The sequence below is a fragment of the Astatotilapia calliptera genome, chromosome 20, assembly GCF_964374335.1.
Source record: "Astatotilapia calliptera chromosome 20, fAstCal68.1, whole genome shotgun sequence".
Classification (NCBI taxonomy): Eukaryota; Metazoa; Chordata; class Actinopteri; order Cichliformes; family Cichlidae; genus Astatotilapia; species Astatotilapia calliptera.
Window position 1 is genome coordinate 7,460,449 of NC_137441.1, and position 15,977 is coordinate 7,476,425.

Below are 15,977 nucleotides of genomic sequence, written 5' to 3' on the forward strand. Positions count from 1 at the left end.
ATCTACGTCCCTACCCTCACCTATGGCCACGAGCTGTGGGTAGTGACCGAAAGAACGAGATCGCGGATACAAGCGGCAGAAATGAGCTTCCTCCGAAGGGTGGCTGGCCTCTCCCTTAGAGATAGGGTGAGAAGTTCGGCCATCCGGGAGGGGCTCAGAGTAGAGCAGCTGCTGCTCCACATCGAAAGGAGCCAGCTGAGGTGGTTCGGGCATCTGACAAGGATGCCCCCTGGGCGCCTCCTGGGTGAGGTGTTCCAGGCATGTCCCACCGGGAGGAGGCCCCGGGGCAGACCCAGGACACGCTGGAGAGATTATATCTCTCGGCTGGCCTGGGAACGCCTTGGTATTCCCCCGGATAAGCTGGAGGAGGTGGCTGGGGAGAGGGAGGTCTGGGCCTCTTTGCTTAGGCTGCTGCCCCCGCGACCCGGCCCCGGACAAAGCGGATGAGGATGGATGGATGAGGATGGTACAAAGAAAACTTGAGGGTGGCCTCCCAAAGTGAGCAAGTCTCCATATGCGCATATGTTCAAAATTCCAGCTTTTGTTTTTAAGTAACTTGACCAACACTGCTGACTACACATCATGCTGAGATATGCTGTTTTCTGCTGTTAACTCTTTATGAATCATCTTTTTGGTGCATGAATGATATTTTTTGCCTGTCAAACTGTAGTATCTTTGGTATTTTTAATAGTTTCAAGTAAAGAAAAGGACAAATTATGTGATTTTGCAAAAGGTTGCTTGTAACAAATTACCTAAAGATATAAAATGAAACAAATTCCTTTCAAAATTGCGATGTGTAAACATACACTAACACTAACACTGGGTCATTGCTTGATTTATGTCCTATTTATATGCAAAGCATAACAAAAAGCAAACAAACAAAAAACAAGTTCCTCTAAAAATGATTATACACAAAAAACTGAACTTGCTCAAGACCCCTTTAAAAATGATTTGGATATTTGGAAGGAAAATATAAAGAAAGAAGAGGCGCCAACACTTTTGCTGTACTGTATAGGAGTCAGTATTTAGTAACAAGCTTTTGGGAGCTTTTAAGTCAGACCTCGTAGAAGACATTTAGTTACAAAAAATGACTATGAATTCCTCTTAAAACTCAGATTTGTGCTCATTTTGCAACACATGAGCTTTTTCTGCTACAGATTTCCCTTACTTGGAATAAACAGAATTTCGTACAATGATGATGTTCTCAGACAGTAAATATACATTGCTATGCAACGTCAAGCTTTTTTTCCATCACAAAATATGTAAGGAGGGTACGAAGTCAGAAAATTAGTAATGAATCTAAAACTTGCATATATTAAGCAAGTTTTAGAGTAGTTCAGAAAGCTATCTTTCTGAACTACTCCATTCATATAATCCCAACAGAGCACTTAGATCGTCCAATCACAGGCTCCTAGCACAACCTAGGACTCGAATGAAGTCGAGAGGTGACCGGGCCTTTGCATCCGTGGCACCTAGACTCTGGAATAACCTCCCTGTTCATATTCGTACTGCCGAGTCTATCCAGTCTTTTAAATCACGTCTTAAAACTTATTTTTTTACTTTGGCTTTTGATTCTGTCTAGTTGGCTGGTCTAGCTTGTTGTGTTGTTACCTGTTGTTTGTTGTCCTCTTTTATTGTTTGTTTTAACTGTCTCATGCTTTTACTGACTGTGAAGCACTATGGTCAACACTGTTGTTTTAATATGTGCTATATAAATAAATTTTGATTGATTGATTGATTAACTAATGTCTTCCAACAATTTTTCCAGAGCAAATAAGATAAGCTGTCTTTATTTAACCAAGTAAATCAGCAACTGAGGAAAAAGCTGCTAATTTGTTTATTGAATTTTCAACCACCAAATATTTATACAACTAAGGTGCATGAATCAGAGGTCTCATTGGAGAGGCTCCGCTTATGTAAGAGCAGATAATGAAAAAGCACAAAAGCATTTAGGGATACGCTTCCATCCACATTGTATGTTTGAGAACATCATAAATGGATAATGTTCTTCAACATTAGATAGATGCTGATGTGTGACTGACATGCAGAAATGAACATTTCAGAGAAAAAAACAGGACGAAAACAAGCTGAGTAACATCAGCTACACTGCGTCATCTAATTTGTTGATATTCTCTGTTGTTTATTCCAGATCAAATAGGACCAGCTGTCTATATTTTAACTGAGCAATTACCCTTTATTGATTCTAAACTGGTTTTATTATTACTTGCAAGAATAAAATGTTTTCTTGTGTGATCTTTGCTATAGCTATTGTTTGTTTTTGTCTGACTCCACCATTCTTATCAGCTGTTGGCCTTCTTCCAGCTGCTTTAATGGAATTAAACATACTCAAACAACATAAACTGTAACGTATTATTGCTTTACAACACCCCGTGGGCATCTTTTTCCTACATTCAGAGCACAAAAGTGTGGGCTCTCGTAGCATTATCTTTCATGTACCTTGTAAAATGCAATTAACCACATGCAGCTGATAGTGTAGTGTAGTCTAGATTTCCCCATTATCCTAACTGTTGACTCATGGTTGAACTCTTTCATTATTCTTTTTATTTCAAGGGCAAAATGTTTCATCATTGGCATATGGTAACCGTTGCACTGGGAGGGTGAACTCAGCACCGCTCCCTGAGGAAAACTCAGCCGACTTCTTTATTAAAATTCCAACCACCAAATATTTATACAACTAAGGTGCATGAATCACAGGTCTCGGCAGAGAAGCTCCGCTTATGTAAGAGCGAATAATAAAAGAGCAGAAAAGCATTTGGGGGATAAGCTTCCATCCGTTCATCTATATTTTTGACTGAACAGGGTCTAAATCTGTCTGATGGTATGAAGGAAACAATAACAGCACTCATCTGCACAATAATAGCAATGCTGAAAAGGAAAGAGAGGAGATTGACCAAACAAGACGAGATTTGGGAATGAGCTTTAGCAGCTACAATGTTACATAAAAAGGAAATAGGTCAGGAAAAATGAAATCTGTAGTGGGAATCTTTCCTCAGAGTATGCATAAAGAGGAAGCAAACTTCTGAGCCTCGTGGTTGTTTTGATGAAACACAAGAGAGTGACTGGCTGAAATATGATACGGTTAAATCATGCTAGCTAACGACCGTGAGCATGAACACAGCCAGAAGCACAGAGTGGACCTGTAGCTGCATTAAATATTTAAATGTAGTCACATCAGCTTACTTCAGCCACACTTTGACAGAAAACACTGTTTTTTACTTGCCGTTGCATAATAAACTGTATTTCTTTGTCCTTCTCTGTTTAAGAAGAGACAAATACACACATCTAGTTCTATTTTTGTGGCTTGCCGAGTTGTGCGGATGTGCTCTGAATGTGACAGTTTGTTTCTTCTCGTGCTTGAACTCCAAACTGTTGAATTTCTCTGCCTCAGTAAGAGAAGAAAGAGCATTTTGCATTTCAATTTAGCAGCTGGTAATTAAGTTACACTCCTCTGTTAAGCTGAGCTCAGTTGTAGATTAAAAAAAATCAAGACGATTCCCCTCATTCAAGTCCTCACTTACCTAAAGATGAAAAAGATCATGCTCTAATAATAATGATAATAATAATATTCATGTCAGGGATTAATTACTGTTTCGAAAGACTCATTTTCATCTCATTTAATCTCAAACCCCGAGGTCAAGATGTGCTATCAGCTGTATGACAAGGCAAGTTTTTAAATGAGTATTTAGATGCTAGCTGTTTGCGTGTGTAGATCCAATCATTTCTCCTGATGAAGACTGTGCTTCACGCTGGTTGATGACAGTTGATTTATTTATTTATATGGCTGGTGGAGGAGAAAGCGAGAGCGCAGCGAACTAATTTTCATTATGATAATTCCTCCCAACGCAGTGTGACATGTCATTAAACAGAAACCTGTCTAGTCTGTCATTTTTACTAGATGCAACACTGATACCATGTCAGCTGCCAGAGTAGTTAAGAAACTTTGTGCCATTGTGGGTTGATTTGGAACACACTTTAAATCACATGTGCTCAATGTAAATCATTAAAACCTTGTTAAAACTGTCTTTAATTATTTTGGGCATGGAATTTTTTTTCCTCAATACTTTCTGCAATGTGATACTTGCCTAAAATGCAAAAATTTCTCTCTTTTTATTTTTTGTGTTCCTAAATAAAAATCTTACCTTTTACTAAAAAGGGGGGATTTCAGACAGAAGAATATGCAGCCATACTAGCTGCTGGTGTTTTAATACTAATGATTTTTACCATGTTTAAAGGTACATGTTAAAATTTGGTAAACACAAGAACACTTAAATCTAATTGGTGTTTCAACTTAAAGAAGCTGGTTATGGCTCCAAAATCATCAATAATGAAACTTTTGTTCTAAATTTCTTCCAGTAGTTTTCTAAAAAGCATTTCACTGGACACCAGTGGAAAGTGGTGAACAATTTTCCCTAACCTAGAATCATACCGCTGTGAACAAAACTGCTAAATACAGAGTAAAGAGACTTTTTATTTTTATTTATTTTGGCTGTCTGAAGATAATATGCTGAACTGGGTTTTCAACAAGGGGGATCTTCATTTTGGAGAGCTGTGACTTAGACTGGGTCATAAAAGGACACCTCTGTTATGCAGCTGGAGTTTGTCGATATATTTTTTGTGAATTTAGGACTGACTGTATAATAAAATTTACCGCATGATCATTTTGGTTCCTTAGCGTATCGCTGCAGGACAATAAAGTTTAATAACAGAACAGTGAAAAGGTCACAAAGCGAGTGAAAAAGTAACTTTATGTACATCACACTCTTTCACTTCATTATATACTGGCCTGAGTGGAGTGTTGATCCTGTTGCTAAATGATCCTCGATGGATTTCCACCAACTGTCCAGTTTCACAGGCTAGACTTCTATTAAAAAGCAGCAGCTGGAAAATGAGCAATCTGAGTGAAGGAGCCCAAGTGAGACATTAATGTTGAGGGTGGGAAAGAAGAATGGTTTGCAATTTTCTTCTCCAACCTCACACATGCACACACACATACAAACACACTATGTGTTTTAATCTGCAGTGGCTGCACAACAGAGACAAGACATAAATACAGCTATAAAACAGAAACTCATTGCCTAGAGAAAGTAGGATGCAGCTAACCAACTTTCCGAAGTGTTAATTTTATTAGCTGTATGTTATGGGAACTGTGGGAGGACATTAAGTTTTTCAAACGACTTGATTTAGAAATTTCTTTTTCATCTATTGGTGAATCTGCTGGGCATTTTTCTTGGCCTTCAGACAATAATTCTGATTGCTACAGTGCCGAACGGTACAGGCAAAAAACCCAAACGGCTTTTATTTAAGTTTGGTAGAATTTTATTTTGAAGGAAATGCAGCAAAACCCAAGCACTAGAAGGAAAAACCGGGCAACAGATAAGGTGACTTCATCGCACGCTGCCAAAGCAAAGGGTCAAAATAAATAACCACAAAATTCATTTTTGGGTTGCAAATTTTGAAATTGTGATGGCTTAGTGTGTGTGTGTGTGTGTGTGTGTGTGTGTGTGTGTGTGTGTGTGTGTGTGTGTGTGTGTGTGTGTGTGTGTGTGTGTGTGTGTGTGTGTAGGAAAAAGTAAATAAAGAGCCTGTGAACTGGCAATTGATGTCTGCGTGTCTGTTGAATATGCCCAGCCACGGGTACAGTGTCCTCTTTCACTGCTGCCGGAATGCACCAGCCACGGTACTACTGGCCACCTGATACAAAATCCATGGAGGACACTGGAGGAGTGATCGGTAGCATATGTTGCAGGTTTATTAGCCATGAGATCCTTGTCTATGTCTTATTTGGATTATGTGTTTGAATTCTCTCTCTTTTTTTACTTGCTGATTCATTTCACTTGAAAGACATAGAGGTTAAGTTTATAAAAACGATGATGTTTTGAATTAAACATAAAACCACTAACATTGCAACCTGCCGCCAAAGGACACCTTCTGCATAACTTGACGAAAACAGGGCTGAAAGATATGCAGCAAAGATTCAGTTAGACATGTTCACATCTTGCTGAAAACAAGAGTTTCTGTTTGTTACAAGCAGAGGCTGATGAGCCTTCTTGTGTGACCTTCAAATGTACTTTCTGTGGTACGTAGTCTCTCTGACCCAGATGATAAAGGATAATTCTAATTGGAGATTGGGAGCATGGCCAATAGAGTCTCATAGTTTTATCTTTTGGAGGGTAATATTTCTGTGGATTTGTCTGAAATGCGAGAAAGGTCATGCAGACAAAAAGAGACTTTGAATAAAAATAAAGGAGACGAAGACAAAGCTTCTTTGAACAGTGATAGAGTGGAAAACCAATCATCTCTATTCAGTTTTGGGGACACAAACTGTTTTCACTGCCAGAAAACATCAATTTCATGAAATCAAATACATTGATCTATGTGCTTTGGATAACAGACCTTCGTCATGAGTAAAAGGGAAACATCCACGTTGTGAGCACTGCATAGAAAACAAGTTTCTGGTGGCGATCAGCTGCCAAAAAGAACCTCTGTGAATTTCGCAAAAGAAGGCCTTTTCAGAAACAGTAGACAGAAGATAGTGAATTTAATTTACACTAGATCAATACTCTCTTTGTTCGGTTTCAGCACATTAAGACTACAGCAGATTAAGAGAGCATCACTGCTTTCCAGTGTATTCACCGAGGAAGCTGAACCAGCAATATTCCAGCAGCTTCATATTTCAGCACAGTGTGCAGCATTTAGAAAGACCACAGTACCTCTATATAACCGCTTTTCAAATTAAAAACACTGAGAGCAGCTTGAGCTGGTAGCTCAGGGCTCAAATAAATTAAGCTGTCAGTGGTCACTTTGAGTGACTCCCAGGTTTACAGGCAGTTTTTCTGCAGTAACAGATGCTGCTTCTCTGTCAGAGCTCTCTGGAAGCACATGACAAGTGAAGAAAACCTTGGGGTAAACACAGCGTTCTCACAGCTAGCGCAGAGTATGATGAAAGGACATGATGGAGTCATGAATGCTCCCCGAGGTGGCTGCAGTTTTCCACTTAATGATGATATTATAGCAGTTGGCTGTAATGCCTTGGTACAGACTTCAGAATCCACAGCAGATCAAACCAAACTCACATTGTTTTTAGCTGCAACATAAGCAGCTATAATGAATATCTTAAAGAAAAACAAACAAATATATGATCCAATGACGGTGTAAAAATGCTTGCTTGCAGTTAAAAAGCTAGAGGGAAATATTCAAATCTGCTACTTTCACAATGATTTTCTTCCCATAACTTTCTTGCTCATATTCCATCATTTTTAGAAGTGGCAGATCATCACTAAGTACACGGATTTTAACATTTAAAAAGAATCTGTTATCCATCCATCTTTGAACATTTTTTTCAGTGTTGCCATGGGTCTGAAGCATGTCCTAGCTGTCACAGGGCCAGGCAGGGTACACCCTGGATAGGTCGCCAGCCTATCGCAGAAGGACAAAGACAACTATTCATGTTTACAATCACACTTGTGGCCAATTTGAAATTACCAGTTAACCTTATATTCATGTGTTTAAACTACCCAGAGAGAACAGAACAAACACTGTAGCACGGAAATGTGCTAGTTGTCCAAATCGACAAATGTAAAATACAGTTAATCTCACTTTAACCAAATATACTCCAATCTCACGTATCCAGCGCCTTTGAGACCTTCAATTTACTTCAAAGAATGAATGCAGTGAAAATACCGGAAGCTCACACAGACAGAGGGTTTAAGAACAGGACTGTCAGCTTGTAGTGGCGAACATACATTGTTGATCCTAATGAGCACACCTCACTAATGAAGGCATCAGCCCTGTTGTGTCTCCAGTGGCACACTGGGCAATGTTGCTCCTACTGCTGCAGATGCTTTTGTTTTCATCGTTTCATTTGACTTCTTAAGTAGCCTCTGGCAGATAATGAATCTTAGTACAATGCTGTTTAATCTGGCAAATAATTCTTGTTTATAGGCAACTGTTACAGATTATTTCCACATTTAGCTTTGTTTTTATCAGGAGTGTTAAGCCTCATTAGACTAGGAGCTTTAAGCGGATTCAATTGCCCATGAAACCAGTGCAGTCTGTGCGTCCTCTGAAACTGCCTAAAATTATTCTTGAATCAGGTAACATCACTTACTTTTGGACTTTATGCAAGGAGACTTGTTTGTAGCTGCGAAGTAGGGCAACAGTTGGCCTGGATGCTGAATACTTAATAGAAGGCTATCTTGGCAGTGAATCTGTCCATACTGTATGCAAGTCACTGAATGAATTAACTGGTAATCAAGTGTCATTATGAAGTGCCTAAGAGTGCTGCTACATTAAGCAGACGTCACAAAGTTGGAAAACTCTTCAGTACATTATTAAATGATCTTTATGTAACCTTGTCAATTATGTTCCCTCTGCTCTTCTGATAAAAACATCTAAAGTAGTCTTTTATTTGTCTAAAGAAGGAACTGTACTGCATCTGCACTGCAGAAGAAGATATAGCTGAAATGAAAACACAACATTTTTTTAAAAAGTAGTGTGGCATACAAACCATGTAAGCTGATTTTATAAATATTATTACCATACGAGTATGTCATAAAAAGCACAGAAGTCATTAATTTATGGGAAAGTGTTTTAACCCTTTTTGTGGATTTTTTTTTAGCTAGTTTCTTTTAGCTGTCTTGTTTCAAAACTTTAGGCTTGCTTAAAACTCCCAAACCAATATTAAAAAAATTATTTGTTTGTTTACTTACAGGCCTCACAAGGGGTGTCATGGTGCTGTCTTCCACAGATTGCTCTCTTTCTGCATTCAAAAAAACCTCCAACTACGAGCCCGTGCATCACCCTGGGGCTCTGCGGCCTCACAACACCTGACTCTGCTGGGCAAATAGCCAGGCAGTAACCTGGATCCTGAACCTTCAGATCAGGCTGGTTTTTTCCAATATTTAATCAGTCTCTTTCACCATATTGATCACCCCCTCTGCTCTACGAGTAATCACCAGCTGGCAGCAAAGAGGGGATGACAGCAGTTCTTGCATTCTGCATATGGATGAGATTTAATCTGTCTGCCATCTCCAACTGGAAGTGTTATCTGGCGGCCGGGAGCACAGGAGCGGAAATGACTTGTTCTGTTCAATCACTGTTCTCTCTCGAACCAGGTCTTTTGGACAGAACCAAGACCTAAAAGATTTAGTTTTTTACAGACGCTCACACAAAGAGGAGGCCGCCGCTTTGATGAGCCTGATCCACTTTGAGTTTCAAGGCAACAGCCTTATCTCTGGCTCTGCTTCATTTTCCGAGTGACAGAGATAATTCTCTTCAGTGTTTCAAGTTGCTGGATCACCCTTGACATTGCAGTTCTGCAGAGCGAGCTTGACACCCACTCTCCGGCTGGCAGTCTGCAGAGAGTCGCATGATGAAACCAGCTCAGACTCAAATGTGACACCCCATGTGCTCTCTGACACTGGATCGAATGTATTTCTTTCCTGCAACACTAAAGAAGCTTGCTAAAGTAAAGCTTCTCTGTGGGGAGCTCCATTGAACATTCAGACTGTTTGCCAAGTTCATTTAAGATTCTGTCTGAGCGTTTCAACTTCAAAAATAAATTCTGGACCAATCCACAGCACACCCACCAATCACTGTCAAATCCTCCCTTGCTTCTCTTTGCACGACAGCTCTGGAGATCTCTTCTCTGTCTCCCTCCTAGATTTGGATGGAAGCGTGATTATGGTCTTCTCTGAGTGGCAGCATCAATTTAACGCAGTAGATCTTCAGAGACCAGAAGATTAATTGCCCCACTTTGTCCTCTTGTTACCTTTTAAGTTACACAATTTCAACTTTGTTTAGTTTCATGGATGTCAAAGCAAAAGTCTCTTGGCCCTCTGTTAACTAAGGGCTTTTCTCTCTCTTCTCTCTTCTCCTCACAACAATGCTGCTGGTGTAATCACTATTGTCTAATCAAAACATTTCAGTAGCTGTGTGAACATTTAGCTAGAGTGCATTATTTAGTGCGGCTGGATGTTCTCTTCTTCTGTGCAATGTGTCCTGTACACTGGAGGCAAACAAAACAAGAGCGAGATGTAAAACAGCATTGTTGCCTTTATAGTTTGTTGTTATATAAAATCAGAGCTCAGCGCTAAATCAGACAGTAGACACGGATGGGTATTATTAAAACTGAAGGCGTGACAGTTACTCTCATCCACTGGCATAAGAAGCCTTGTGGCTTGTTTGAAACATGCTGTCAACTCAGATATGATTGGTTGGTTTGTTTAATCTCATCTCATCGCCCCCCTCTGACACCAGCTCTCTTATTCTACCACACACATCCTCCATTTGCACCCCAAATGTTGTCTTTCTCACCATCTGACATTGACGCGTAATACAAGCGTGACATGAGCGTCACTTCTGCTGTGTCAAGTTTTAAATTAACACAGTTGCATACTTTGACTGCTTGTAGAAGTGATCAACAGCTATGTACCTCAATGATTTTTTGCTTAGTGGTTTAAGAAGCACTTAGATCCCTTACATAAGAAGAGTAATTTAAAATAAAAATGTTCAGTATGCAATTTCACCAATATGGGCTCTGATAGTATTCTATGCATTACCTGCTTATTCACACAAATATTGAATCAACCAATAAATTTGCAGCAATCCAGTGTATGTAGACATTATCGAGATAATCTGCTTAAGTTCAAACCAAGCATCAGAAAGGAAGAGGATTTTAGTGACTTTGAATGTGACGCAGTTGTCAGTGCCAGATGGGCTGGTTGGAGCATTTCAAAAACTGATGATTCACTGGGAGTTTCCCATGATAAAAAGGAAACTGAGCAGCAGTTTCCTGGTTTAAAATGCCTCGTTGATGCCAGAGGTCAGAGGAGAATGGTTAGACTGCTTCAAGCTGATAGGAATAAACAGTAACTCAAATAACCACACATCAGTGGTATGTAGACGACTACCTCTGACACACAACATGCTGACACCCTGCAGCAGATGAACTACACCAGAAGACCACACCGGGTGTCATTCCTGTCAGCTCAGGACAGGAAACTGAAGCTACAGTTCAATATTGGACAGTAGAAGATTGGAAAAGCATTTCCTGATCAAAGTTTGATGGCTGCTTCCAGCATATTAACACAGATCATCTCAGACTGGTTTATTGAACATGACAATGAGTTAGTTCACTGCACTCGAATGGCCTTGTTTAATCTGTGCTGTAATGGACTGAGGCAAAAGGAGGTCCAGACTAGTACCAGTAAGATGTACCTAAAATAATTTTGGAACGTTCATATTAAACATGGTCATAGCTTCAAATAATTAGGAACAAATTCAGTAGAGTCCAAGAATCAGAATATAGAGTCAGAAATGAACATAACAGGCCCCTTTTGCTGCTTGGGAACAAATCTGTCTAATCAAATACTGACTTAGGTACTACAGATATGATATCTATATATACTAAAGATATAGGAGATAAAATCTTAATTTGCTAAATATATAGTAGATTACTTATGAGGGTTGTGATTAAAGAGTAATGTGCAGCAAATATCTGCTATAGTTTTACATTCATTCCATCATGATCAACAGTTAGGAGACTTCAGAAATTCCATAAAATCACAAAGATTCTTTGTTTTCTGAAATATTTTTATAATTAGTTACATTTTTTGTTGTATTCACAACATATTTTTTTTATTTAGTATGTGTTCTATTTGTTTTTTATAGCACATTTCTGTATTTCCTTGTGTTTTCTGTATTGCCACAATGTTTCATTCAACTGTGAAAACATGATTTTAAAAAAAATGTTAGCCGCTATTTAAGCTATTTAAACGAGATCAGAACTCAAAATTGGCTGTCTCATAATTACTCCAACTATTCCAACTATTTATATTTCTCTGAAACTTTCCATTATAGAATTACTAAAGAAAACTACTGGTTCAATAATAATAATAATAATGGCAGATTGACAGAAGCGAGGCTGCCATATCGCACCATCGGACCCTCTGGCCGGTTCAAAAAAGTTATACATATATACAAAATTTCAGTAAATCTATTCCATTATTTTCCACCCAGTGAGTACACATAAAGGCATACACAACAATATACAAGTGATGCTTCCACAAGTCAGTCTATCTTGTCATCACTTTGTAAAGAGGTGGGGGAATAATGTCAGTGTGCTCTGATCTGAAGCTTTGGGGGGTTATCAGCCATATACTCTCAGCAGAACAAAGCATAGCCTCTCTTTGATGGCAGCCCTAAGTTAGGAAACATGATTAAAGTGCTCTACTTTCTGTTAAATTCTCTGAGGGGAAACTTGATAAATCTACTGAGCACTAAAAGGACATGGAAGGGAGCAGAGGCAAGAAAAAAAAATAAGTGGGAGGATTGAAGCAGTAGCTTTTCAAAGTCTATCTCATCATTCAGTCTTTACTTGTTATAAGAGCAGAGAAGCATTTTCCTGCCTGCACTCAATAATCGGTTAACAAATAAAGTTATTAAAATGTGTGTGAAATTGTTACACCAAAGAATCTTCTCACAGATTCTTGAAATGGATGAAAACGTGTCTCTCATTCTCTGTGCTAAATGCTTTGCATGAAAGTCGTGGTGCTGTTATTTGCAATTATCATCCAGGTCCTCTTTCTAAATGCTAATCATTTTTTATTTTTCCTGCGCCTCAAACCATTTCAGATTGTCTGTCTGACATTTTACATTGTACTTGTGCCTCAGACTCTTTCTGTAAATGTTTCCACTTTGTCTGAGTGAACTAATTGATGTGTGCAGCTGAACAGATGTCTTTTGTCTTAACGTTTGTGCATTATGTAACCACGATAATCCCCCACATCTAGGTGGTATAGGCAATTTGATGATGATGGGCAGCTACACCTGCAGTGTTTTTCCCAAATCGCAATAGGCCTGCACTGTAGAGTTTTAAAAATGCACACTCACACTGCAGGCTCACTGTAAGACACTGTATTTATATTTCAGAGGAAAAAAGTGGAAAGACTCATTTTATATAGGATATATTGAGCCATTTAGAGCCATTTGATTACATGAGGGTGTATTTCCTGCTCTTGTCATTCAGTATAGCACATTCCTGACTCCATAAACTTTGAGAGTTTTTAGTATTCAGGTCTGCTCTCCCAGGTGTGTACTGCCAAAGCTGTCAGGATGCGACACTTGAGAAATTCATCACCATTTAGCTCCAAACACTTTTCAAAGAAACAGCCCATATTTTAGGTGGTTGTAAAATCTCCCAGAATATCAGCAGAAATATTAGCAGATCTCATTTAAATGAAGAATTCTGCCTTCTAAAAATTGTGTAACCATAATCAATAACTTATTTCCTATAATAGCTAATGGCTCACTCTTAGGTGAACCATTAGCTATTATAGGAATCATTAGAGGCTTCTCTAAACAACTAACTCTCCCAGAGCTGTATTTTGTAGAGTGGAAGTAGTCTGAACTCGAGCGGCTCATTCAGTCACCCAGCCTACTCATTATCCAGTGAATCTGTGCTCCTGTTCAAGACCAGCATCTATTTTTGGTACCAAATAGAATGTTATCACTATAAGAAGCAACTATGAGAGAATGCCTGACTGCACAGTAATAAAGGCAGGCTATTTTCTGATAGCCCCTCTGTCCGTGTCTGTATATAAATGTTTGCACATTGTTGTAACGATTATCCTGTATAAAATAGGGGGGAAAAAACATAATTCAAGCTTTGCCTCTGAGCCAATTATTCCATCTTCTGCATATTTTACACATGCTTCTTGTCCCAGATTCAAAAAAGCCCCCTGGCTGAAGTCATGTTAAAGAATTAAGGAGAGATTTATTTATTTTTAAATAAAGTATGAACTGTCTTCAGGGTCAAAAGAGAAAGAAAAGAAGAAGAAAGAAAGCCAAAAGAGGTTGTTTTTGAAGTTGAGTGACTCTGGTTTTGTTGAGAGGACTGCACAATAATCCCGTCACGTTTTCATCTCAGCTTCTGTCATGGCTTGAAGCTTCCTGGCATCCCACTGAACTCGAACAGTTGTCTGGCCTCCAAGACTCTGCACCTGAGCAATAATAAGTACCAGGAACATTCAGGTAACAAAGGCTATTCCTGTGCTGTTCCTTCCCCCTTCTGCTTTTTCCATCTAATAGAGGAGTACTAGCAATGTAAAGACACCTTTCAGAACTTTTACTTTTTTAAATATACATAATAATTTAAATTCAGAAAGATGATGTAACAGGTTTAAGTGCAGACACAACACTTCAGAGGAAAGGCTTATTATAATCAGAGAGGAGGCGAAGAGGAGGAAGTGCCAGCAGGCCTGAACCTCATCTGTTGTTTTTCTATTCATTATGCTTTAATGATCAAATGCCCCCTGGTGGTTCAGATAAGTCATGTGCATTTTAAAACCTCTGTCATCTCTTATAAATAGCTACGTTTTTTTTTCTTTTCTGTTGTGAGTTGTTGCGAGTTCCTCTTATCTGTCTGCATTTATCTTCAAAAAGGTTCCTGAGTCTCAGCAATAGGTCCAGATAGGACAGTGCATGCATGCATGGCTCAAGACTATCACTGGGTTGCCAACAGTCACATTTCTGCCAAGTCTTTAAAATGTTCGTGATTTCACAATAGTGACACAATTACAATGTGTAAAATATCACTATTAAATGTCAGCAGATTCCATACTGCAGTCAACGTAATTCTGTTTTCTTAACCCTCCCAATTCAAATGCATAATCACAGCTATGGTGGATGCTGTAGGACAAGCAAATCTGGCTGCCGTTCATCTGTAGAGAATTCAGGCTGTCATTCTGTTTTTCATCTCACCTGTCAGGTGCCCACATATTTTTATAGTAGTGGAGGCTGTAAATCCTTGTGAAAGGAATAGATGAGTCGATAAAGTTCACTTTTCTTTAATGACAGCAATAATGAGCTGAGTTGTTGAAGAAATTTCTGTCAGTAAATGCTGCTGTTTTTGTCACTGTTAGCTTCTGTTAGCCTCTGTTAGCCGGAATTAGCAAAATTTTCTTTAAAGTTGATCTAACATTGTTGGACTCGCACACTTAGCAAATAAACTGTCATATGATGTGACAGTGTATCCAAACTGTTTATCAGAGATAAAGCTTGAAACGTGAGCCAAACATTAGCTAGCATAGCATTAGCTTATAGCCATCTGTTTTTGTTTAGCAAGCTCATTTGTAACTGTTCAGAGACAGGAGAGTTGCATGCCTAATCTGCTGACAATAAGTAATTGCAACAATATTGAGAATAAATAAGCATATAACATTATGAATCATACTAAGAAACTATGTAAATGGGTTTTTTTAACGAACAATAAATGATCTAAACACAATTCAAGGGTGTATAATCTTGTTTGCAACACTAATAGTCATGAGGGATGCCCAGATGGGGTTTGTTAAAATGTAATTAGTAAGCTTGGTATACAGTAAACTTTGTATAAAGGTTTCTCACTCAGTGTAAATTATACATGACAAAGAGCACATACAATATAGTAGTTCATGAATACAATGCAGGAGTTATTCTAATGGCCACGGGTGTCACTGGTAATAGTTTTCTGGTAGCTTTCCAGTTAAATTCTGAACAATGCTCCTTTACTTACCTCTATACAAAGAATCATATTATCACCACTTACCACATATCAGTACATCATCCCATCCCAAAAACTGCACATGTAGAACTGTGGTTTTAAAATCAACTTTGCTTTTCAGTTGTTAGAAAATAATGGATGCTGGCGACCTAGTTTGAGTAACAGAGGCCATTATCATTGTAAAACACGTTTTGTGTTCCCAGCAGATTAAAAGCCCATTGGGAGAAAATGCTTAGGGAATGGTCACAATATGTATAGCTCAGTTAATAGCTTTCTGTGAAACCCATTAAAGTATATTTCTTTTTGTGACCTAGCGTGCATATAAGGAGCTTAGGATCAATCATGTCAGGTGATATACCCTAACACTCCTGAGTGTGGCTTTCTCATGCAAGAACAAAGGGAATAAGCCTTTGTG